The sequence below is a fragment of the Macaca fascicularis genome, chromosome 1, assembly GCF_037993035.2.
Source record: "Macaca fascicularis isolate 582-1 chromosome 1, T2T-MFA8v1.1".
Lineage (NCBI taxonomy): Eukaryota > Metazoa > Chordata > Mammalia > Primates > Cercopithecidae > Macaca > Macaca fascicularis.
In genome coordinates this window covers 226,290,546-226,315,750 of record NC_088375.1, presented here as the reverse complement: position 1 = coordinate 226,315,750, position 25,205 = coordinate 226,290,546, and the positions used below count along the sequence as shown (strand labels likewise).

Below are 25,205 nucleotides of genomic sequence, written 5' to 3'. Positions count from 1 at the left end.
CAGCAAGGCCTGGCACAAAATAATCTCTTCTCCAAGGTTTGCCTATTACCCAAACTAAATTAGATTCTCCTTCCACTTTTTAGCCACAGTTACTGTTATGTGCCAAATGAATATAGCGAAGAATGGGTGGTGATGAAGGTACTATGAGTCCAGAGACCTCATCTCATTTATTTCCGAATCTCCAGGTAATAGAACATCTTATATATAACTATTTGTGAATAATGAAGAGTTTATGATGATCACATAAATGATTCTGTAAATGTTTATAGGACACTGAACTATGTTATCCCTAAAAGTTAATTTTGTTCCCAGTTTGTTCAGAGAATAAAGGATCAAACATTGCCCTTCCATTAGCAAGTTATAGGGCTACAGCTTGCAAAAGATCATCTCTGTGCCTGGTCAAGAAATAGCTCAACAGGGAGCGCACTGAGGTTTCCTGCGGCCTCCTAAAATACTTTTCCAACTCATGTGTGGCCTTAACAGAATTCTCCAAGGTGAATGGAATACCATTCCTTTCAGCAGCCTCTACGTTCTCATCACAGGCCCGCTGGTCAGTAATGAATGAGAGCTAAAATTCAAGAAATGCCTCATGTTTATAAAGGGGATGCCTAAATCCTAAAACATGATAAAAGAGCCCTCATTAATGAAAGAAGATACTTTCTGCTTTAACGAGCAGTCACAAATATAGCCAACACTAAAACACTACTAGGAAAGTTCCAAAAAACCTTTGCTAAAAGACACTTAAAAGCCATTTAAAGAATCAGAAAGATAACAATTGCCACAAGTTTCAACAGAACTCAAATGTGAAGATGTGGTTTTATTATTTATTTATTTATTATTTTGAGAAGGAGCCTCACTCTGTCACCCAGGCTGGAGTGCAGTGGTGTGATCTCAGCTCACTGCAACCTCCACCTCCTAGGTTCAAATGATTCTCCTGCCTCAGCCTCCCAAGTAGCTGGGATTATAGGTGTGTGCCATCATGCCCAGCTATTTTTGTATTTTTAGTAAAGACAGGTTTTGACCATGTGGGCCCCACTGGTCTGGAACTCCTGACCTCAAATGATCCATCCACCCGCCTTGACCTCCCAATGTGCTGGGATGTCAAGCATGAGCCACCACACCCGCCAAAAATGTGCTGTTTCAAAGTAAACACAACAATGTTTTAAAATCTACCAGTCTACGTATTTCTGAAACACATTTAAGATGTCTGAAAACCTGAAGGGCAACAGAAATACCTTTTAGATATAGTAACTCAAATTTGTACAATGTCTATTTTTCAGAACCAAGCCAGGCATACTGGTGATCTTTTGAGGTACAATATCTATGTTATCTTATGATGTAGGAATACCTACTGATTACACACACAAATAAATCACTGCTTTCGTTTATTTGTACCTAGATGTATGAATCCTAATATTATACTTTACAATGGCAGTGAAAGAACTATTGGATTCCCCAATGCAGTACTATGCAATAACCAGGGAGTGGCAGCATTGTGCTACAAAGACTTCACAATCAATTCCACAGACAAAACACACAAAGGTAGACTGAAAGTAAACAACAATTTGGAACAAATTTAAGTAGCTGTAATATCCACAATCTTTCTAAATAGGCCAGTAACTTAATTATAAATTAAAAGTCTATTATAAAGGGAGGCAATGTGTGGTTTCAGCAGGTGCTAGATTAAAATTAGGTAATCTAGGATTGCAGTTCAGTCTGCAACTGCTAGTTGCAACCTTAGTGGAGTCCCCCAACCCTCTGAAAAGGGAAGGGATGGAACAAAATTGTTTCTATGTTCTCTTTCCATTCTTACATGTTTACATCTAGATTTCTTCCTCAAACAAAACCAAGTAGATAAAATGATGCTGTGGGAGAATCTCTAATTTTTTCTCTGTATCTGTGCAATGGCACTGGCTAACAGTGCCATCCTAAAGAAGGTTTACAAATTAAAATGTCACCTTCAGGGGAAGCTGGCCACTGCTATATGAGGGAGAAAAGAGCATCCCCTCCCTGAGTAAGTGTTCCCAAAGCTACCTCAGACACAGAAGTATTGCTCGAAAGTTAAGACACAGGTAATCATCTATTTCCTACTACTCACTAGTCAAAGAATTCTGGTCAAACTCACAGAAAATTAAAGCCAGACATGAATTTAGAGATCATGTGATTCATGCAAAACTGTCTGGGTTTGAATCCTGGCTCTGCAACTTACCAAGCTATGTGACTTTGGGCAAGTAACTTCTCCAAGCCTCAATGCTCTCATATACAAAATGGGAGAAAACCAAGTTTCTACCTTATTCAGTTGTGAGGATTAAATAAACTAATATAAAGCAAGTTGATGAGCTCAACAAATGTTAGATATTACTATCACTGTTTTACAGAAAAAAGAGAGTAGCCAAGATAGAAAAGAGGTCACTTAAAGGTTTTGCTTTTCTAAGATTCAAAATTATGTTAGTAATGGCAATATAAAAATAAGTCATACAGCAAATTAAGAGGAAAATGTCTTCACTTTTCCAACAATTCTAGAGGCTTATCAAGAATTTCTTAACAATTAAGCTTCACTTTTTACTAGCAATATAATTTAACAACGACATAAATGTCAAAATGTTTATAAATAATGTATTTTAAACAGAATGTGGAATCAAGAGGGAAGTGAGCTTCCTGTGTGAAAGCACCCTAGGGTATACTTCTGAATAGTAAGAGGAGCCCACTGGGAAGTAAATAACTTCTCACCAGTTTGTTTGTTTAGAGACAAGTTCTCACTCTGTTACCCAGGCTGGAGTGCAGTGGCACCATCATGGCTCACTGCAGCCTCGACCTCCCAGGCTCAAAGTGATCCTCCTGCCTCAGCCTCCTGAGTTAAGTAGGAAAACAAGCACTCAGCTAATTTTTAAAATTTTTTTGTAGAGGTGGACATCTTGCTATGTTTTAAGCCACTAAACAGGAGCACATCCAATCTGCTTACAATAAGGTTGGCTCTGTGAGAAAAAAAAAAGGGTGAGAGGAGTTGTTTCTGGGCTAAAATATGGATTCTTCCATATCCCTGGCTGGATTTCTCTTGAAATGAAGAATATATGTTGATTTAAGGAGATTAATAGAGGACAAAATCCATCCCCCAAATCTGGGCTTAGAAAAAAGACAGATCCTTATGGTAGCTACTTAGGAGCAGAATAGCAAAGATTTCTACACATCTTTGAATATCAGACAATAGTATTGAGATTTAACAAATTTAAAATAACTGAAATGAAACACTCAGAACTAGATAACTGACAAGGGGTAGACTAGGGGAAAAGGCGGGCAATGGAGACAGGAAAGGCCAAGAAAAGGTTTCTGTTGAAGGGCAACTGTGTTGTCATCAGCAACACACAACACAGTCTGCCCAAACACAGACACAGGGTCTAATGCCAAGATGGAAACTTCCTTTCCTGTAGATCTTTCATGATTACTAATTTAGTGTTTTATCGATTTAAATAGCCTGAGTCTTTCCCAGAAACATTCTTAATATCAGCCTCAAGACAATGTTTTTCCACAACATGAAAATAGTAATAATAATCAAGGGGGTATCTGGAGAGTTCATAAATGCCAATAGGACAAGGGCAGAGAGAGAGTCCTTCAAACAGAGGCGGCCTGCAAGCCAGATGGAACAACCGTAAATTCACCTACGATGCAGAGGAAAGAGCTTCTTTGTCCCATTGATCGCTAGCTGATGATACCTGCCACCAGCTCACAGCAGGGATCATCACGTCCCCAAAGCCTCCAAAACAGACCACTCCTGTCCCTCTGTGTTATCAAATGTGACAGGGACATCAAGGCCAAAGACAGCCTCAACAGAGTACCAAGATGGATATTAGCAAATAGATAAATTTGCCAAGTCAAAACAATCTGCTAGAGAGAAGAGGATAACTTTCTGCATATTTTTTAACTGCTCAGTAATGGGGGCTCTTGATTCAGAACCAAATGAAATCAGATCAAAATTCTTACTTGAAGTAAGCCAATACAGCCAACCAAGTTTCTCCAGAAATTTGGGGTGAAGTGGCTAACATGTGTATACTGTAGGGCTTAAAAAGATACTTTCTGAAGAAACTTTTCATGCATTTCCACAACATGGTGATAATAAGGTTAAGAGCTGTCTGAACATTAGAGGTTTACTGTATAACTCAGAAATGTATACATACAACTTTTAATTGGTAGTCAGCATACTAATTAAGTATACAGAGGGGGAAAAACTGTCTCCTGGAGACATCACCATCTCCCTTCAAGTGCGCTCACTAACCGGTTTAAAGAGGCATTAACTCCGCCTGTTGAGTCCACCTCCATCTACAGGACAATGACTGTTAGACTGTCACCTTAGCTAAGACCCTGGGGACATAGTGATAACGGCTTCAATCATTCCTGACTTCAAGGGAGAAGGGTAGGGACAGACAATGGGGTCAAAGATCACTCTTCTTCAAAGGTCAAAGCTAACTCCAGATACAGACTGAGTAACCTCTCATTCAAAATACCTGGGACCAGAGGTGTTTCTGATTTCAGAATTTTCTAGATTTTGGAATCTTTGGGTATACATAATGAGACATCTTGGTGATGGGACCCAAGTCTAAACACAAAATTCATTTATGTTTCATATAAACCTCATACACATAGCCTCAGGATAAGTATATAAAACATTTTAATAACATATGCAGCCTGTCACAAAGGTCAGATGTGGAATTTTCTACTTACGGTGTCATGTCAGCACTCAAAAAGTGAGAGATTTTAAATTAGAGATGCTCAACCTGTATTTATTTACACAGGCAAATCAAAACTAAAGATAAGCTTTCTGTACCAGTCATAGTTACCCAACTTTGTGGATAAATATCTGAAATTAAATTTAATTCAATTAAAATGAAATTAGATCCAGGAATCCCACTTCTGGGAATTTACCAAAAGATTTAAAATCAGTCTGTCAAAGAGAAGCCTGCACTCCCAAGTTTATTCACAATAAACAAGTTAGGGAATCAACCTCAGTTCCTATCAACAATTAATGGATAAAGAAAATGTGAGATATACACACACACACACACACACACACACACACACACACACACACACATACAATGGACTACTATTCAGCCTTTAAAAAAGAAGACTCCTGTCATCTGCAACAACATGAATGGAACTAGAGAATACTATCCTAAGTTAAATAAATAAGCCAGGAATTGAAAGACAAATACCACATGTGCTTACTTATTACATGTGGACTCAAACAACCCAACTCATAGAAGCGAAGAGAAGTGGTTACAGAGGCTGGGCAGTGGGGGACTGGGGAGCTAATGGTCAAAGGATACAAAATCTCAGTAAAGAAGAATAACTGGGTTTTTAAAAAGATCAACTGCACAACATGATTAATATAGTTAATACCTGTATTGTACATTTCAAAATTGGTAAGAGTAAATTTCAAACGTTCTCTTATAAAAAATTGTAAGTAATTGAGGTGATGGTATGTTAACTAGCTTGATTTAATTATTCTACATTGTATTAATGAATCATACATCATTTTGTACTCCATACGTATATACAATTATAAATTGTCAACTTACAACAAAATGAAATTTTAAAAATGAAATTAGATAGGAAATATCTTGTAATATTTCAAGCCTCTACCCTACTTAACATAAGACTCTAAGAATGGCCGGGCACAGTGGTGCAGGCCTGTAATCCTACCACTTTGAGAGGCAGAGCCAGGTGGATCACCTGAGGTCAGGAGTTCAAGGCCAGCCTGGTCAACATGGCAAAACCCCATCTCTACTAAAAATACAAAAATTAGTTGGGCATGGTGGTGGGTGCCTATAATCCCAGCTACTTGAGAGGCTGAGTGAGGCAGGAGAACGGCTTGAACCCAGGAGGTGGAGGTTGCAGTGAAAGGAGATCGTGCCACTGCACTCCAGTCTGAGTAACAACAGCGAAACTCTGTCTCAAAACGAAACAAACAAAAAGGCTCTAAGAATTTTACATATCTATGACGGGTACGGTGGCTCACACCTGTAATCCCAGCACTTTGGGAGGCCAAGGCAGACGGATCATGAGGTCAGGAGTTCGAGACCAGCCTGGCCAACATGGTGAAACCCCGTCTCTACTAAAAATACAAAAATTAGCCGGGCATGGTGGCCCATGCCTGTAATCCCAGCTACTAGGGAGTCTGAGACAGGAGAATCGCTTGAGCCTGGGAGGCCGAGGTTGCAGTGAGCTGAGATCGTGCCATTGCACTCCAGCCTAGGTGACAAGAGCCAGACCCCGTCTAAAAAATAAAAAAATTTTTTTTTAATTTTAAAAAAGAATTTTACATATCTATATATATTATCTGTATAACTTTATAGCCATTACAGCTCCATAATGCCAGGAAAGAGGTATAGAAAAACCTAAAGCAGAGTATACCACCAGGCCTCAGGCCATCAAGGTTCATGTACACCAGGGTTCTGCTCGGACATGGGGACCAGTGGGTAAGGAGAAAAGCTGAAATACTGACTCCACAGACTTTTCTCAGGGGAAAGAAAGGACTCTGAATATACTTTACAATCACACCATGCTGTACACATCTCCCAAATGGCACTGAGTCATTAAACATTTTGTTTCATTTTGAGAGGGCAAAGTGAGGGCAAGTAAATTTCTTATTGCCATTGACAAGTATCCACTCTTGTTTGATCCTGGAACACCTTCTTCCAACCTCGGTGTATTTTAGTGTAGGGCTGGGGCTGAACAGACCTAAAAATCCATAGGGTCGTCTTCTACATCCATTCTCAGTGGTGCCTGAACTCACCTGTGGAAGGACCACGGCTGTGGCACAGCTCCCCTCAGGTGGCCACACTACTCTCATTTCTAAAATACCTTAAAACGAGGGGCAGGCAGGGGAAAAATAAAACAAAATAAAATATCCGGGCTAGGCGCGGTGGCTCACACCGGTAATCCCAACACTTTGGGAGGCCAAGGCAGGTGAATCACGAGGTCAGGAGTTCAAGACCAGCCTGGCCAAGATGATGAAACCCCGTCTCCACTAAAACTACAAAAATTAGCTGGGTGTGGTGGCGACCGCCTGTAATCCCAGCTACTCGGGAGGCTGAAGCAGAGAATTGCTTGAACCCGGGAGGCGGAAGTTGCAGTGAGCTGAGATGGCATCACTGCACTCCAGCCTAGACAACAGAGCAAGACTCTATCTCAAAAAAAAAAAAAAAAAAACACTGAAAACAAAAATTAGATGGGACACAGAATCCTGTTGGTGGTAACGTCACATTTATTAGCATTTCCAAACAGGTGTACCTGGAACTACTGGTACACCCAGTATAGAGCAGACTACTGGAGGGGTCTGCTCAGAACTGGAATAATATATTTTTTTTTTTTTTTTTTGAGACAGAGTCTGACTCAGTCACCCAGGCTGGAGTGCAGTGGCACGATCTCGGCTCACTGCAACCTCCGCCTCCCGGGTTCAAGCGATTCTCCTGCCTTCGCTTTCTGAATAGCTGGAACTACAGGCACATGCCACCATGCCCAGATAATGTTTTGTATTTTTAGTAGAAATGGGGTTTCATCATGTTAACCAGGATGATCTTGATCTCCAGACCTTGTGATCTGCCCAACTTGGCCTCCCAAAGTGCTAGGATTATAGGTGTGAGGCACCGCACCCGGTCAGAACTGGCATAATGAATTTTTAAAGAAAAGTAAGTAGATGAAAGAAACAGAAGCAGACCATGGCCACAACCATCCGACTAGGCTGCTTACTGCTTGTAGGCACTAGGATCAAGGTTACGGGCTCATTTTCAAAACCTATGAGTGGTATTCAATCCAAAAGACTGTTGTCAAAAGATAACATCAGCATCTGGGTCTGTGTGAAAAGATTTAAATCACCTTCTATCAGATGTTGAAGCATGAAGGGGAAATGGTAGGAGGGCAGATGACTTTTTACAGTGTTTACAATCAAGATATACAAATAACTGGCTACATACAAATACTCAGAAAGATGATGTAACTATGAATGTACTGAAGCACAGGCTCAGATGATCAGCAATAATTTCAAAACCACTGCTTCTTGATGATGCCTTGTTTGTTAAACTACTGCCTCTGTTAAATTATTTTTACACTTTAATATGGAGAAAAATCAACCAATATTTTGGTAGAAACTAAAACAGTACATGAAAACTAAATCATCTCTGAAATGCTAGCTAAGGAGTCAAAACTCATTAAGGATTTTCTACTTAGGATTATATTGTGTATGAACACTGAAACTTTCAGACAATTCACTCTTGTATTTGTTTGCAGCAGAGAGGCCAAAAGTAAGTGCAGGTAAAACCTTGGGAATATTTATACTTCTTGCCCTCACCTGTAATCTACAAGGCTAGGTAACTAGATAACCCTATTGTCCTTAATGTCACACACACATACACACACACACACACACACACACACACACACACACACACACACACAGAGATAAACTATACGTAAAGGGGACTTAGCACATACAGACAGACATAGCAAACTAAAGAGCACTTATGTAGCTCCCCAAAAGTATCCCACCATGTACTTCAACCTGACTGTGGGGGTTAATATCAGGTATCTGAACTGGATTAAGGGACAGCTAGATAGTTGGTAAAGCATTATTTCTGGGTGTGTCTATACAGGTGTTCCTAGAGAAGACTAGTGTGTCAGATGGTATCCTGCATGGGAAGATCTGCCCTCAATGTGGGTGGGACAGCATCTAATGGGCTTGAGGCCAGAATAGAACAAAAACAGCAGGGAAAGGGAAACTTTGCTCTCTCTCCAGTAGCTAAGACATCCTTCTCCTTCTACCTTTAGGCATCAGATCTCTAGGTCCTCCAGTCTTTGGACTGAGGACTCACACCATTGGCCCCCCAGGTTCTCTGGCCTTCAGCCTCAGACAGAGTTGTACTATAGGCTCCTTTGGTTCTGAGGCTTTTGAACTTGAACTGAGCCACACTATCAGTTTCCCCGCATCTCCAGCTTGCAGATGGCCTGCAATGGTCTGAATGTTGTCACCCTCAGAAACTCAGGCTGAAACTTAATCCCCAATGTAAAAGTATGAACAAGTGAGGCCTTTAAGAGGTGATTAGATCATAAGGAGCCTGATAACTCACTAATTCATTGATGCGTTCACGGGTTAATAACTTATCGCAAGAGTGAGTCCTCTTATAAAAGCGAAGTTGGCTTTCTCATGTGAGCCCTCTTGTCCTGGATGCCTTCTACCACATATGGCACGGCACAAAGCCCTCCCCAGAGGCCCACCAGATACAGTCCCTTGACCTGGACTTCACAGCCTCCAGAACTATAATACATTTATTTTCTTTATAAATTATCCAGTCTCAGGTATTCAGAAAAAAAGACTAAGACATGGCTATCATAGGACTTAGCTTCTATGATGGAGTGAGACAATTCCCATAATAAATCCCCTCTTATCTGTCTGTCCATCCATCTGTCTATCTTTCTATCCAGCCAGTCAGCCAGCCAATTGGTTCTGTCTCTCTGGAGAACTCTAATACACTGACAAATACTAAATGTCAGACTCAGCTTTAAAAGTTCAGTTTTGAAGGGTCAATTTGGTAAGATGAAATTTCGCAGATAAATTAAAATCCTACACTTGGACCTCCAAAATCTGCTGACCAAACAAAAATGAATCCCATTCTAAACAGTATTCTCCCAGCAGCTATGGTTTTATCAGATCAACACAGAAGCACAAATTTTCTCTTTGGTCCAAAGGATTTCTCCCATAAAGGAAGAAAAAAAAAGCTATTCATAGCGAGTGTAATAAGAAATTGTCAAATTCTCCCTTAATCCCTACTAAAGCTTTAAACATTCCATTAAATTTCTTTAAGGAAAAAAAAAAAGAGTACAAATACCATGAAATTTGAATTTTTGTAATAATACTTTGGTTGTTGTTTGGTGATGGTGGTGATGGCAGTAACATTATTCATTGTGAGGGAATTAATGACTTCTTATACGTGACATAGCCAGAAAAGTTATAGAGCTCAACCACACACATCAAAGGTGGGGTCAGACTTTGCAGTAATGAGCAGGATGTCAAAGAAAGGGTGGGGAAAATCTGGGCTGTAGGCTCCCAAAATTCTCTAGAAATTTCACAAATTGAATCTCTCACATTATTTAACATTACATTATTTTACAAGTAAGAGTTACCAACTTATGGTTAAAGATACATGACAGAGAGTTTACAATTAAAAACCGATGATGAGCTACCACGGTATTTCCCCGAGGTTGGGCACAGTGGCTCATGACTGCAATTCCAGCACTTTGGAAGGCAGAGGCATGAAGACTGCTTGAGCCCAGTAGTTTGAGACCAACTTGGGCAACAAAGTGACACTCTGTCTTTACAAAAAATTTAAAAATGAGACAGGCATGGTGACATGCTCTTGTAGTCCCAGTTATTCTGGAGACTGAGGAGGGAGGATCTCTTGAGCACAAGAGCTCAAGGTTGCAACAAGCTATAATGGCACTGCCACACTCCAGCCTGGCGACAGAGCAAGACCCTGTCTAAAAAAAAAAAGAAAACATTTTATTGACTCAATACACTTTTTACAGAAGGACCTCTCAAACATCTTAAGCTTCAAGATTCCTTGGATTCTTAAAAATTATTAAAGAGTCAAAGAACATGGGTTATATCTTACCAATATTTACTGTATTTAAAAATAAAAAAATTTCTGGCTGGGCACGGTGGCTCACGCCTGTAATCCCAGCACTTCGGGAGGCTGAGGCAGGCGGATCACGAGGTCAAGAGATCAAGACCATCCTGGCCAACATGGTAAAACCCCATCTCTACTAAAAATAGAAAAATTAGCTGGGTATGGTGGCGGGCGCCTGTAGTCCCAGCTACTCAGGAGGCTGAGGCAGGAGAATCGCTTGAACTGGGGAAGTGGAGGTTGCAGTGAGCTGAGATCACGCCACTGGACTCTAGCCAGGCGACAGAGCGAGACTCCATTTTAACAAAAATAATTAACTATTTAAATAAATTTTGGACGGGCACAGTGACTCACGCCTGTAATCCCAGCACTATGGGAGGCCAAGGTGGGCAAATCGTGAGATCAAGAAATCAAGACCATCCTGGCCGACACATTGAAAACCCATCTCTAGTAAAAATACAAAAATTAGCTGGGTGTGGCGGCACACACCTGTAGTCCCAGCTACTTGGGAGGCTGAGGCAGGAGAATCACTTGAACCTGGGAGGCAGAGGTTGCAGTCAGCTGAGATCGCGCCACTGCACTCCAGCCTGGTGACAGAGTGAGACTCAATCTCAAAAAAAATAAAAGTAAAAATAATAAAAATAATAATTTTTTTGTAATTTATGAATTCATTAAGAGTAACAGTAATAAACCTACTACATGCTCGTGTTAACATAATTATAACACAAATAACTACAGTTTTTAGAATCAACAAAATGTAGGAAATGAGTAACAGGTTTTTTTCCGCACATCTCTTTTACTTCTGGCTTAATAAGAAAACAGATTCCCATATCTGCTTCTGCTTCTGTATTCAATCTGTTGAGCTATATCACACATCATTTAGCCTTTTGTGGAATGCACTGTACACTCTTGAGAAAATGACAGTGAAAACAAAAAACAAATGATGTTTTGGTATCATTATGAAAACAGTTCAACCCTACAGACCACTGGACCACAGTTAAGAACGGCTGGTCTCTGAAATGAAGTCGACAAGCTGCACAGATGGCTCCAGGTGTCCTCTGTTTTAGACACAGTCATTTAAATGAAAAGTATGCTCCCAAAACAGCACCATGACCAGAGATTTCAAAGCACAAAATCATTAGATGTCAGATACTATTAAAAAAGATTTCATTACTATTTATGCAACCAAATATTCCAGACATTCCAGTAGAGAGCAGAAGTTATACAAGAAGAAAATCTAAACAGGAAGCTCTCATTGTCAAATTTAAGGTATCTTTCTTTCCAAACACTGAGCTCATGATATAAAAGAAATATTTAAAGCTTGATTCAAACAAGTATGTATTTGTCTACATTAAAAAGCTATATACTACTTTAAAAAAACGGTGAACCCTTGAAGCTGAAAGCACACAGAAAATAATAACCTAGATAATTTCCGCAGTTCCAGGCAACTTTCTGGTCATTTCAAGAATGATTCTGCTTCCTATCTGAGAAAACTGGCAACATTAAACAAAATCTTTAAGAAAAAGAAAAATATTAGCTTACAATGTTATATTGAATCATATCCTTTATAATGACTAATATACCTAATTTATGTGAATCTAGCAATATTCCTCCCTCTCCTGGTGATATGCTTTTTGTACCACTATCTGAATTAAACCATGAGTGTAGAGTTGGTAACACAGTAACTTTTAGCAACACAAATATTTGCACTTTTAAGAAGCACTAGAGACACAATTTTAGAAATTACTGACTCGAAGTTGGCCTACATAATAGGAATCCAAGTACAGCCAGCAACTTACCAATAAAGAAATTCAAATAGTTAGGTAAGAAAAGGGAAAATCAGCAGGAACACTAAAAAATTATACTTTCCTGGTTTATGTAAATCAGTCTGTCTTATCTTAAATATCTTAATTATTTCTTCTCTTCCTTTAACTTAAACCAAAACAAAGATGGTAACCTTTAAGACTAGTTAGTCTATTTATAACGGCTGCATCTACAACCACTTTTCTAATACAAACAAGCTCTGCTAGCTTATCTCGGTGCACATGCCAGACAAGAAAGGCCCACTGGCCTGCTGGAGAGGAGAAATGGAAAGCAGGAAATGAGAAGCATTAGTTAATCCCCAAATAATCGACCAGTGTATTCAGTCAAGTGTGAGCTGAGCTGGGAAAATGCTGCTTTAAAAAAGAAAGAAAGAAAATCAAAGAACATGTGACTGGAGCCACAATTCATTTTAAAATAGGGTAATTTCTGTCAAAGAGATTCTGCACCACGTTCAAGCACCAACAACAACATACGGAAATGTTCATATCTTCTGCAGTAAGACCCCTTCCTTTAAAATCTCTTGTCATCTTTTTTCAAAAACAAGTTTCAACTTTTGGGTTTTGTTTCTTGTTTTGGTTTATCTTAATTATTGAGATATAATTTATATACGCACAATAACATTAGCTCATTTTACAGTTTCAACTAGTTTTGACAAACGTATGGAGTTGTGTAACCTCCACCAAAATCAAGATAGGCAACATCCTCATTACCACAAAAAGACCAACTTCCATTACAGAATCAACATTTGCTGTGATGAAAAGGCTTTGGGTGCCAGTGTTGACAGAAAAACAATATTCTAATCTAACTTCTTTCCTCCATTTTAGCTCGCAGAGAAGTTAATATGGAGAAAAACAATTCGGAGTCCACCGTGACTCTTCCATCTATTGCTAGAGAATACTATAGACAGGAATCCCATGGATCTTTAAATCAAGTAATTGGCTAGATAAAACTTCTGGGCTGAGACGTAATATGGTCTCAGGAAATTCCTAGAACATAGAAGAGTTTTGGTGACAACTGATATAAAAATAAACAAAAATAATTTCAAATTAGATCTGAGATATACTTTCCTCAAACTATATAAGAAATATTTACTGAGCATCTGCTAGGCACCAGACACTGCTCTGGAGATGGTCGCTGAGGATACAGAAGTGGGAAAAACAGGAAGTCCCAGTCCTGGTAGAACTTCCATTTCAATGGAGGAGAAGACCCCTTACCAATTCCCCCACCTCACTCCTCTAAAACATCAAATAATGGTTAAGTGCTTTTAAAAGGTTATGATGAATGAAATCTGCCACTTGGTAACCATAAATCCTAGGCAAGTAACATTTACTTACACTGTTATTTAATCTCTTTGGGTATTATTTTCCTTAAAATTAGTGGTCTTCTCAAAAGTACTTCAAGATAGCAGGAAAAACTGTATTGTGACCTGATACTTCATACACTGAGATGGGTTTAAATAACCCTAATGATTCCATACACCAGTTTCTCTACCTACAGGACCTAGGAGGAAACCCAAATGTCTTGCTTGCTCCCTTGAGCTTGTTCATGAAAACTCCCAAAGGTGGCTCTACTTTATTATCTTTCTTATTTTTCTTTTTAAAATTTTATTAGGAAATATTTGACAGGCAGAAAGGCATAAACATTAACAGAACCATCTGTACCAAACATACCTAAAGCAGTAACAACATGACCGAACCTAAAGAAGCTGCCTGTGCAACCTGCCTACACCCCACAGGCAACTACCACCTTGAATTCACTGATCATTCCCATCCAGTACTTCATGCTTTTACTTAATATATACATATAACTAAAAATACATAAGGTATTATTTTGCATGTTTTTATACTGTACATAAATGACTGTACATAAACTAGACTCTTTGAGTTCTTCTATGCTTTGTTCGTTCAGCATTATGCTTACATGATCCATCCACGCCCTAGTTCACTTATTTTAAGTGACATGTATTACCTTCATATACAGCACATCACACTGCGTTCATACATATTCCTGACAGTAGACATCTGCGTCATTTCCAGTTTTCCACCATTACAACCTTGGTTGTAAGAAGTATTCCTATATACATTTACAAACATAAAACTTTTCAATTCAAATTATTTAAATTACTCTGAATGTTTGGTGACACCACTAAGTCTTTAAATTTTGGTATTGGTAAAATGTGGTTCACAGTGTCTTACTAAGTAATTTAAATACATATGAAAGGCTAAAAAAGTTTATGTCTAAGCATGGTTTTAGATAAAGCCATTAACTGTGATGTGTTGCCTTTTATTTCTGGAGACAGTCTCACTCTCACCCAGGCTGGAGTGCAAGTGGCCCAGTCACAGGTCACTGCAGCCTTGACCTCCTGGGCTCAAGCTCTCCTACCTCCGCCTCCTGAGTAGCTGGGACTACAAGAAAATGCCACCATGCCCAGCTAATTTTTGTACTTTTTATAGAGACCAGGTTTCACCATGTTACCCAGGCTGGTCTTGAACTCCTGGGCTCAAGCACTCCTCCCACCTCAGCCTCCCAAAGTGCTGGGATAACAGGCATGAGCCACTGTGACCAACCAATGTGTTGTATTTCCATTAATAATTCATTGCAAAATATTTTCTAATTTCCACTGTGATTTCTTATTTGACCCACAGACTACTTAGAAGAATCTGGGTTCCTTGCACACATCTGTGTATTTCCCAGGTACTACTTTTGGTTTTGATTCCTAGCTTAGTAGCATTATGGTCAGAGAACATGTTCTGTATGATTTCAATGCTGTGAAATATGTTAAGACTATGATCTATATATAGTCTTTTTTTTTTTTTTTTTTTGAGACGGAGTCGCACTCTGTCACCCAGGCTAGAGTGCAGTGGCACAATCTCAGCTCACTGCAAGCTCCGCCTCTCAGGTTCACGCCATTCTCCTGCCTCAGCCTCCTGAGTAGCTGGGACTATAGGCACCCGCCACCACGCCTGGCTAATTTCTTTTTGTATTTTTAGTAGAGATGGGGTTTCACCGTGTTAGCCAGGATGGTCTCGATCTCCTGACCTCATGATCGGCCCGCCTCAGCCTCCCAAAGTGCTGGGATTCCAGGCGTGAGCCACTGCGCCCGGCCTATAGTCATTTCTGATAAATATCACATAAGCACCTGAAAAGAATGCATATTTTTTGCAGTTGTTGGGAATGGTGTTCTATATATTACAATCAATTCACATTTAATCATTATTCAATATTCTACATCCTTACTGATTTATCTGTTTGTTCAATTACTGAAGGAGATGTGCTGAAATCTTTGTAAATGTCTATTCATCAAGAGTAGAATTAGATCAACTGCAGTATATTTATACAATGCAATATTATATAGAAATGAAAATACTGCAACTTACAAAAACATGAATTTCACAACATGCTGAGCCAAAAAAATCAGACACGAACAAATATATATTGCATTTAATTCCCTTTATATACAAAGTACAAAGACAGACACAACCAATCTGTGATGGTAGAGCTCATAGCAGTAGTTACGCAGTTAGTGGCTAGGAGAAGTCAGAAGGGTAACCTCTGGAGTGCACACATGTTATTTCTTGATACCAGAAGTTAGACAGATGTGTTCACTATATGAAAATTCACTGAGCTTTCTATTTACCATGTCTATTCTTTCATGAATATATATTAGACTTCAATTAAGTCTAATTCACGAAATTAAAAATTAAAATCTTTCTAAAATTAAAAGTCTAATTCGCAAATGCTAAAATTTACATACACATATACACAACACATATGCCCACAAAGTATCTCTGGAAAGATACAAGAAGCTGGCAACAATTGTTGCCTCTGAGGAGGAGAACCCTGAAATAACTTATACCAAAAAGTAAGAAAGTGCTCAAATAATGTGAAAGACACACAAAACTCAGCCTGAAAGGACAGGCCTGCTGGGCTAGTTCTGCTAGAACAACTTGAGAATCAATACATAATGTTAGTAATAGAGTAGAAACTACAAAGAAAACCAGAAATCGTGCATCCATGCTGATATTGGTAAATGAATAAAGTGAATAGTTGCTAAATAACCAGATACTTTCATAGTCACAGACCACCTTTCCATAAAATATTCACTAGTAACAAAGGACGAAAAAAGTAATCTTTTTTTTAAAGACACTGTTTTGCTCTGCTGTCCAGGCTGGAGTGCACTGGTGCAATCACCATTCATTGCAGCCTCAACATCCCATTCTTAGACACCCAGGTAGCTAGAACTACAGGCCTGTGCCACCACACCTGGCTAATTTTTTTTTTTTTTTTCAGAGACAGGGTCTCACTATGTTGCCCAGGCTGGTCGCTAACTGATGGCTCAAGTAATCACCCGACCTTGGCCTCCAAAAGAGCTGGGATTACAGACTTGGGCCACTGTGCCTACCTCTAAAAGGTAACCTTCTAATTAACTTTTCGGCCTTGTAAACCCAATCTTAGGTGATCAAAGTGAATGCTAGTAACAGAAGGAACCAAAATTGTGCCCTGCTTGGCAAGGTACAAGGAAAAGATCCCGAACCAGAATCTAATAATGAAGAAATACCACACAAATGCAAACTGACAAACATTCTACAATGCACCTGAGCTGCAATCTTCAAAAGTGTCCAGGTCATGAAAATCAGGGGAAGACTGAAGAACTGCTCTAAAATGAAGAGGATTAAAGAAACATAACTAAATATAACCTATAATTCTGATGAGATCCATTCCCTACAAAAGGCACTGAAACAAAAGGCAAAATGTGTACAGGGTCTGAGGATTAGACAGTAATAATGTTATTAATGTTAATTTTTAGGTTTGATTGTTGAATTGAGGGCTATATGAGAAAATGTCCTTGAGGGAAACATACACCCATTATGTATCAGTGTAAAGGGGTATTTATTTTTCAACTTATTCTCCAGTGGTTTCAGGAAAAAAAAAAAAAAAAAAGTTATCTGTGTTGTACCTGCACCTCTTCTATAGGCTTGGCGGGGGGGGGGGGGGGGCGGTTAGATAAAAGATTGGAAAAATTTTAGTGCCAATTATAAAAATACGTAATCATAGACACTGGTCACTAAAAGCCACTTTGACAAACAACCAGACTTAAAACTCAGTAAATAAGTATGAAAAAAGTTACATGTAACTGTAAGGATAAAAGCATGTTAATGTCAGCCAGTTAAAAATTAGTTTCAGGAATTTAGTCCATAATAAAGATTAAATTACAGAATAGCAGGGAAAGATAAACTATTTAACGGGTTTGTTGAGATTCCTAGAAAGTCATCTAAAAAAAATTAAGTTGTATCTATACTTCATACTGTACGATTCAAAATGATCTGAAATGATTCTAAATGGGTCAAAGACTGAAATGTAAAGAATAAAACCATAATGAAAAAATGCAAATTAAAGTTACATGAGGAATATATTGTTCATACTGACAAATATCCAAGTTGATAACACTCAGATGGCCAGGCTATGGGAAAAGGGTTGTCATTATGTTTTACAGAAACATAAGCTGGCACAATTGTGTTATAGAAAGAGTAACTGGGCAACACCTACCAAAATTACAAACATATTCACCTGCTTCTCCAACAGTAACACCTATTGAAATTTATTCTAAAGATACATTTGCACCGGGCGCGGTGGCTCACGCCTGTAATCCCAGCACTTTGGGAGGCCGAGGCGGGTGGATCACAAGGTCAGGAGATCGAGACCATCCTGGCTAACATGGTGAAACCCCCATCTCTACTAAAAATACAAAAAAATTAGCCGGGCATGGTGGCGGGTGCCTGTAGTCCCAGCTACTCGGGAGGCTGAGGTAGGAGAATGGCGTGAACTCGAGAGAGGCGAAGCTTGCAGTGAGCAGAGATGGCGCCACTGCACTCTAGCCTGTGCAACACAGGGAGACTCCGTCTCAAAAATAAACAAACAAACATTTGCATATACACAAAATAACACAAGTTATTTGCTGAAGCAATCTAATGTCTATTAATGGAGGACTAATAAACTACAAAAACCAACCAATACAATGAATATAATGTAGGTAATACATAGTAAGGAGGGGCAGAAGAGAAGGAAATTTTCTATATACTGATACAGAAAGATCGTCAACATACATTCTTAACAGCAGGCTGCAGAACAGTATACATAATTTGACAGTTTTCATATTTACTTATAAATGCACTGAGGCATCTGGGAAGAATACATATGAAGGTAGGAACAATGATTACCTATGTGGGGTAAAGTTGGAGGAAAAAGAATTTGGACAAATAAGAGCCCAAGTATGAGAGGCCAACTTTTCAGCATACCTTTATAATATTTCTTGGTGTTTTCTTAAATTTTTTTTAACTTTCTTTTTTCTTTTTTCTTTTCTTTGAGACAGCCTCACTCTGTCGCCCAAGTTGGAGTACAGTGGCATGATCTCGGCTCACTGTAACATCTGCCTCCTGGGTTCAAGTGATTCTCATGTCTCAGCCTCCTAAGTAGCTGGGATTAGGCGCCCACCACCACCTCCAGCTAATTTTTAGTAAAGATGGGGTTTCACCACTTTGGCCAGGCTGATCTGGAACCCCTAACCTCAAGTGATCTGCCCGCTTCAGCCTCCCAAAGTTCTGAGATGTCAGGCGTGACCTACCGCACCTAGCCTACTTTCTTTATTACAGAAATTGAGGCCGGGCGCAGTGGCTCACGCCTGTAATCCCAGCACTTTGGGAGGCCGAGACGGGTGGATCAGGGAGGTCAGGAGATCGAGACCATCCTGGCTAACATGGTGAAACACAGTCTTTACTAAAAATACAAAAAAATTAGCCAGGTGTGGTGGCGGGCACCTGTAGTCCCAGCTACTCAGGAGGCTGAGGCAGGAGAATGGCGTGAACCCGGGAGGTGGAGCTTGCAGTGAGCCAAGATCGCACCACTGCACTCCAGCCTGGGCGACAGAGTAAGACTTCGTCTCAAAAAAAAAAAAAAAAAAAAAAAAAACAAAAAACAAAAAACCCTAAAAATCAAATTATATTATGAAAAATAATATGTCAGAAAATTTCAAAGTTAGATAAACTGACAATTTTCTACAAGTGTATGAGTTAGTAAAACTCAAGAAGAAAAAAAAGAAATTTAATATGACTTCTAATTCTTTTATTTTTTTTTAATTATATAAATGTATTATCTATTCAAAAACTATTTTTTAAAAACACACAGGGTGTTTATGTCATAGGCCTTTGCTCTCTCTCTCTCCCCTCTCTTTCTATCCTAATATATTGCTGCTCTATCTTTTTTATGTAGCTAGCCTTCCAGTGTATAGATGGTATCTGACCAACAGAGTTGGAACCTGCAGCAGCCATATACTGTTAGAGAATAAAACGGAACAGAAACAAGCCTATATAATTACAGTTGTCCATGCCAACAGTCTGGTGACCAATCTTTTACACTTAAAACTTAAAGAAGTTACACATATTCAACTGCTTGTAGAAGCAAATCACATACTTGTTATGCTGAAACAGATCACTTAACCTTAAAAATGCTCACCATGTTTCTGAAAGTGAATAGGCATAGAGCCTTTACATATGAGAGCTGGAGTATCTTACTGAATATAAGATGTTCCACTCAATGCTACCTTATAAAACAAGCCCTAGAATGAAAATAGCTTGTCACCAAATCTTATTCATCGTGAGATATACCGCTGAGGCTGGACATGCACTTTAAAAGGGAAAGAGGAGCCAGGCGCGGCGGCTCATACCTTTAATTCCAGCACTTTGGGAGGCTGAGGCGGGCAGATCACCTGAGGTCAGGAGTTTGAAACCAGCCTGGCCAACATGGCAAAACCCCGTCTCTACTAAAAATACAAAAATTAGCCAGGTGCAGTGATGGGCACCTGTAATCCCAGCTACTCGGGAGGTCAAGGCAGGAGGATGGCTTGAACCTGGGGGGCAAAGGTTGCAGTGAGCTGAGTTTGCACCATTGCACTCCAGCCTGGGTGACAGAGCAGGACTCCATACAGGGGGAAAAAAAAAAAAAGGAAAGAGGAAATCATTAATAAGGTGTAACTGAAACCTGCCCTGAAAGAAAGCAATGAGCACCTCTTTTTATCATAACATCTGTTGTCTATGTTTCGTATTTCCACAAACTCCTCTTTGATTACAGATTATGTCTTTCCAAGAAGACTATTTGGCAGCAAACTGCTGACAAAGTATTGATGGCAGACCTCCTTACACAAAGCTTATTAGCATTTCTATCGCTACACTGCACACTCTGGCATTATAAATCACACACACCCAGTGTCACACCCAATAATCAAACAGCTACCTAACAACTAAGGGTATTACAAATGCATTGAACTAATTTTTGAATATATGCTGATAATTAAATTCCATTATGGTTTCTAACTTTAAACCTAAAGGCAGGCAACACTGAAATCAAGTGTCATCCACTGTGCCCTCACATACGCCATGAAATGTCATTTATATTATATAGTTCACTTCCAATTACTGAATACACCAGCCAGAGCATCTATCACTTATATTAAAACAAGCAGAACCCAGCAGTAGAGCAGTGGAAGGCATCACATGGTTTAAATGGATTTCTCACCTTTCAAGTATCAAGGGGTCCTCTTTCCAAGAACATCTCACTTAGGGGGTTGTTGGCCTTTTAACAAAGGAAGCTGCTCCAGTTGAAAGAAACATTCAAAAGACAAGACATGCCGTAAAGCACAGCTCAGAGCTAGAGACATCTGCCCCTTGTGTTAAAATACAAAACCGTAAAAGATCCTTTATATGAAAAATACATATATGAAAAAGTTGAGCTTTTGTCAAGGTTACTAACAAAGAAGTTATATTAGTATCTAAGGAGTCCTTGTTTAGGCACATGTCCCACAGAAATTAGGGAGCCCTCTTGCCCAGAAGATCTATTAATTTCCAAGTTTTTAAGACCAAAGAAACGTTTCTTAAAATCCTTGCTTAGAGCCCCAAAGTTAAAGCAGCCATCAAGCACAAAGCTATGCTCCACTGTGTTCTACTGTCTGTGTCCATGTCTGTTACTCATGCAGAACCACCAGGATTAGTACAAGTTAAATTTCACGGACACATAGAAACGCACATTCCAGCTCTCTGCCTGCTACCATCACATGATGATCTTTAAAACAAGAACCAAGAAAATGTCCCTAATCCTCTGTGTTCAGAAAAGCTTTTACTGTCAAAAGAAAACTTTAATAGCTGGCTCTTGGTAATTAACACATAATAGAGCCACCACTGACCTATTAACAGTATTACCACATTCTATAATTGGAGGGTAAAAATTAGCTATAGAGGGAACTGTAGGAAACCATTGCCTAGCTCTACCATCAATGGTATGTCAGACAGGCTAACAAGAAAAACTGTCAAAGTTCTAATTGGCAGTAAATAATTATTGGAACATAAAATGAAACAACGCCCAAGAAAATTCAATCTGACCACACAGAAGAATCGATAATGGAACCAAGCCTAGGGAATTTATAGAGGCTACTGCCTCTGCATTAATAAAGAAATCATTATCTGGTAACTATACCTCCAATCAGGCTCTAGAACAATGGTTCTTAACTTGTGCTATGAACTACCCCATCTCAAATCTGCATGCCAAGAAAACTACTGCCTAAGGCCGGGCAGAGTGGCTCACGCCTATAATCCCAACACTCTGGGAGGTCAAGGCAGGTGGATCACCTGACGTCAGGAGTTCGAGACCAGCCTGGCCAACATGGTGAAACCCTGTCGCTACTAAAAAATACAAAAATTAGTTGGGTGTGGTAGTGCATGCCTGTAATCCCAGCTACTCGGGAGGCTGAGACAGCAGAATTGCTTGAACTTGGGAGGCAGAGGTTGCAGTGAATTAGATCGCGTCACTGCAATCCAGCCTGGGAGAGACAACAAGATTCTGTCTCAAAAAAGAAAAAACACAAGATAAAGGATGCTTAAAAACTAACCAAATATCAACAGTAAAATGGAGGAACACTTAGAAAATTAACTGACATTATAGACAACGTCAAGTAATTTGACATAATCTCTTCTTTGAAATTCACCATCCCATCATCATGTGAGCCTATGTATACCTATGTATACAGCTCCTAGTAGTGGATAAAGTAAGCAAACTTACATGAAGAAAGAATTCTATTACTATAAGCTATCATTAAACAACTTAAATATCTAGAGAAAATTCATTAATAATAACTGAGGTGATTCAAAGAGTCCACGGCATAACCAGTTTAACCGCATTTGCCAAATAACTGGTCCGTATACGCTGGAACTCATCTCATGCACTATAGTGAAATCTGCTAGACAAGTGAGTGAAAACAAGTAAGCTTTTATTTCAGTTCTAATGTACTGCGTAATAAAATTTAAAAACACACACAACTAAAATGTGGATTAAACCCAAAAACTAAAATTTCATTAAATCGCATTATAAGACTTTCACTTACTAAAATACAGAAAATGTTTTCTAATCTGCATTGGACTTTTTTGGTTATAATTTACATGTGAAATGCAGAGATTTTTAAATACACTGTTTAGTTTTTATAAAGGCTCAAAGTCAAAACAGTTCCATCACTCCAGAAAGTTCTCTCAAGCACTTTCCCAGTCAATCTTCACCCTACCCATAGAAAACCTCGATCTAGCTAGCTAGCTATTTTTGGAGACAGGATCTCACTCTGTCACTCAGACTGGAGTGCAGTGTGGTGTGATCTCGGCTCACTGCAACCTCCACCTCCCAGGCTCAAGTGATCCTCCCACTTGAGTTGTGCGCCACCATGCTCAGCTAATTTTTCTTATTTTCTTATTTTATTTTTTTTGTAGAGAAGAGGTCTCATTTTACTGTGTTGCCGAGATCGGTCTTGAATTCCTGGGCTCAAGGGATCCTCCTCCCACCCAAAGTGCTGGGATTACAGATGTGAGCAACCAGACCCTGCTACTACTCTGGTTTCCATCACAGATTAATCATAGGGTAGATTTATATGTAACTTTTTAAGAAACTGTCAAACTATTCAAGTGGTTGTACCATCTTCATTGCCACCAACAATGTATGAGAACTACTTGCATTCCTGACATCGTTGTTAACATTCAGGGTTATCCATCTCTTCCATTTAGCCACTCTAGAGGCTGTTTTAAGGATCTTATTGTGACTGTAATTCGCATTTCCCTGATGACCAATAATGATGGGCACTTTTTCATGGGCTTATCTGCCATTAACGTGTCTCTGTTTAAGACTCTGTCAATTTTTAAAAACTGATTTGGTCTTATCCTGTAAGAGTGTTGTTTGTTGGAAGGTATTTTTTTTAAATGTATTCTGCATCCAATTGCTTTCTCAAACATTGAGTGACAAATTTTTTTTTTTTTTTTTTTGAGAGGGAGTCTCACTCTGTCGCCCAGACTGGAGTGCAATGGCGCGATCTCGGCTCACTGCAAGCTCTGCCTCCCGGGTTCACGCCATTCTCCTGCTTCAGCCTGCTGAGTAGCCAGGACTACAGGCGCCCGCCACCATACTCAGCTAATTTTTTTTTTGTATTTTTAGTAGAGACAGGGTTTCACCATGTTAGCCAGGATGGTCTCAATCTCCTGAACCACGCTCGTGATCCGTCCACCTCGGTCTCCCAAAGTGCTGGGATTACAGGCGTGAGCCACCATGCCTGGCCAAGTGACAAATATTTTCTTACAGTCTGAAGCTGCTCTATTTTCGTAACAATGTCTTTTGATGAATTCCAATTTTTTTCATTTATGGTTAGTACTTTCTATCCCCTCATTAAGAAATAATTGCCTACATGAAAGTAAAGACACTCTCCTGATTTCTTCTACAAGTTTTTGTAAGTTTAAGATTATATTTAGATCAATGATCCATCTCAAATTAATGTATGGTATGAGGTTGGGTTATATTCTGTTTTTCACATATGGATTATCCAGTTGTTCCAGTCCGTTTATTGAAAAGATTTTTTTCCCACTGAAAATAATTTGATAATATGTGTGTGGATTCATTTAATTTTGCATTCAAGAGATATAAAGTACATCTTAGTCCGTAGGATCACTGGCATTTTAATCTTACTTTGTATGGTATTACCAATATTGGAAAGCATCATTTTCTACTATTAATACACTTCATATTTACATGAAACAAAATATTGGTGTAATGGGTATACAGGGATTATTTTCCATTTGAGTTATGCAATTACATTTCTTAAATATATAATTATTTAGCATGTATGCACAAATGCTGAAACTGTTGTGACACTTAATGGCTAATGTTCATGTTTCTAAAATATGTAAATTTTCAGCTATTAATATAACTGCTTGCTGGTATATAATATCAGATAAAATATATATAACAAAAATAATCATAAAATGACACATTTCCTCAAATCTCCAACCTCACCTACCACACAGCTGCTCCTCAGGTTCAATGTAAAATTTTCCTCAAAAGTTAATATATTTTAAGTTATCATTTTAAAGAGAGAGGGTCTTGCTGTGTTACCTAGGCTGCAGTGCCGTGGCTAGCCACAGGGCTGATCATAGCACACAATAGCCTTAAATTCCTGGGTTCAAGCGATCCTCCCACCTCAGCCTCCCAAGTATTAATGACTGGGACTATAGGTGCATATCACTGTGCCTGCCTTTTTTTCTTTCTTTAAAAACAATTTTTTTTTGGTAGAGGCAGGGTCTCACTGTGTCACCCAGGCTGGTTTCAGACTCCTGGCCTGTACCTCCCAAAATACTG

General features: G+C 39.2%; 1 protein-coding gene across 19 annotated transcripts in view; it reads right to left on the bottom strand.

Moving 5' to 3' along the window:
- The window catches only part of RERE (arginine-glutamic acid dipeptide repeats), a 468,002-nt gene that overhangs the window by 201,625 nt on the left and 241,172 nt on the right, over positions 1 to 25,205 (bottom strand). The gene's annotated exons all lie outside the window — the stretch shown is intronic.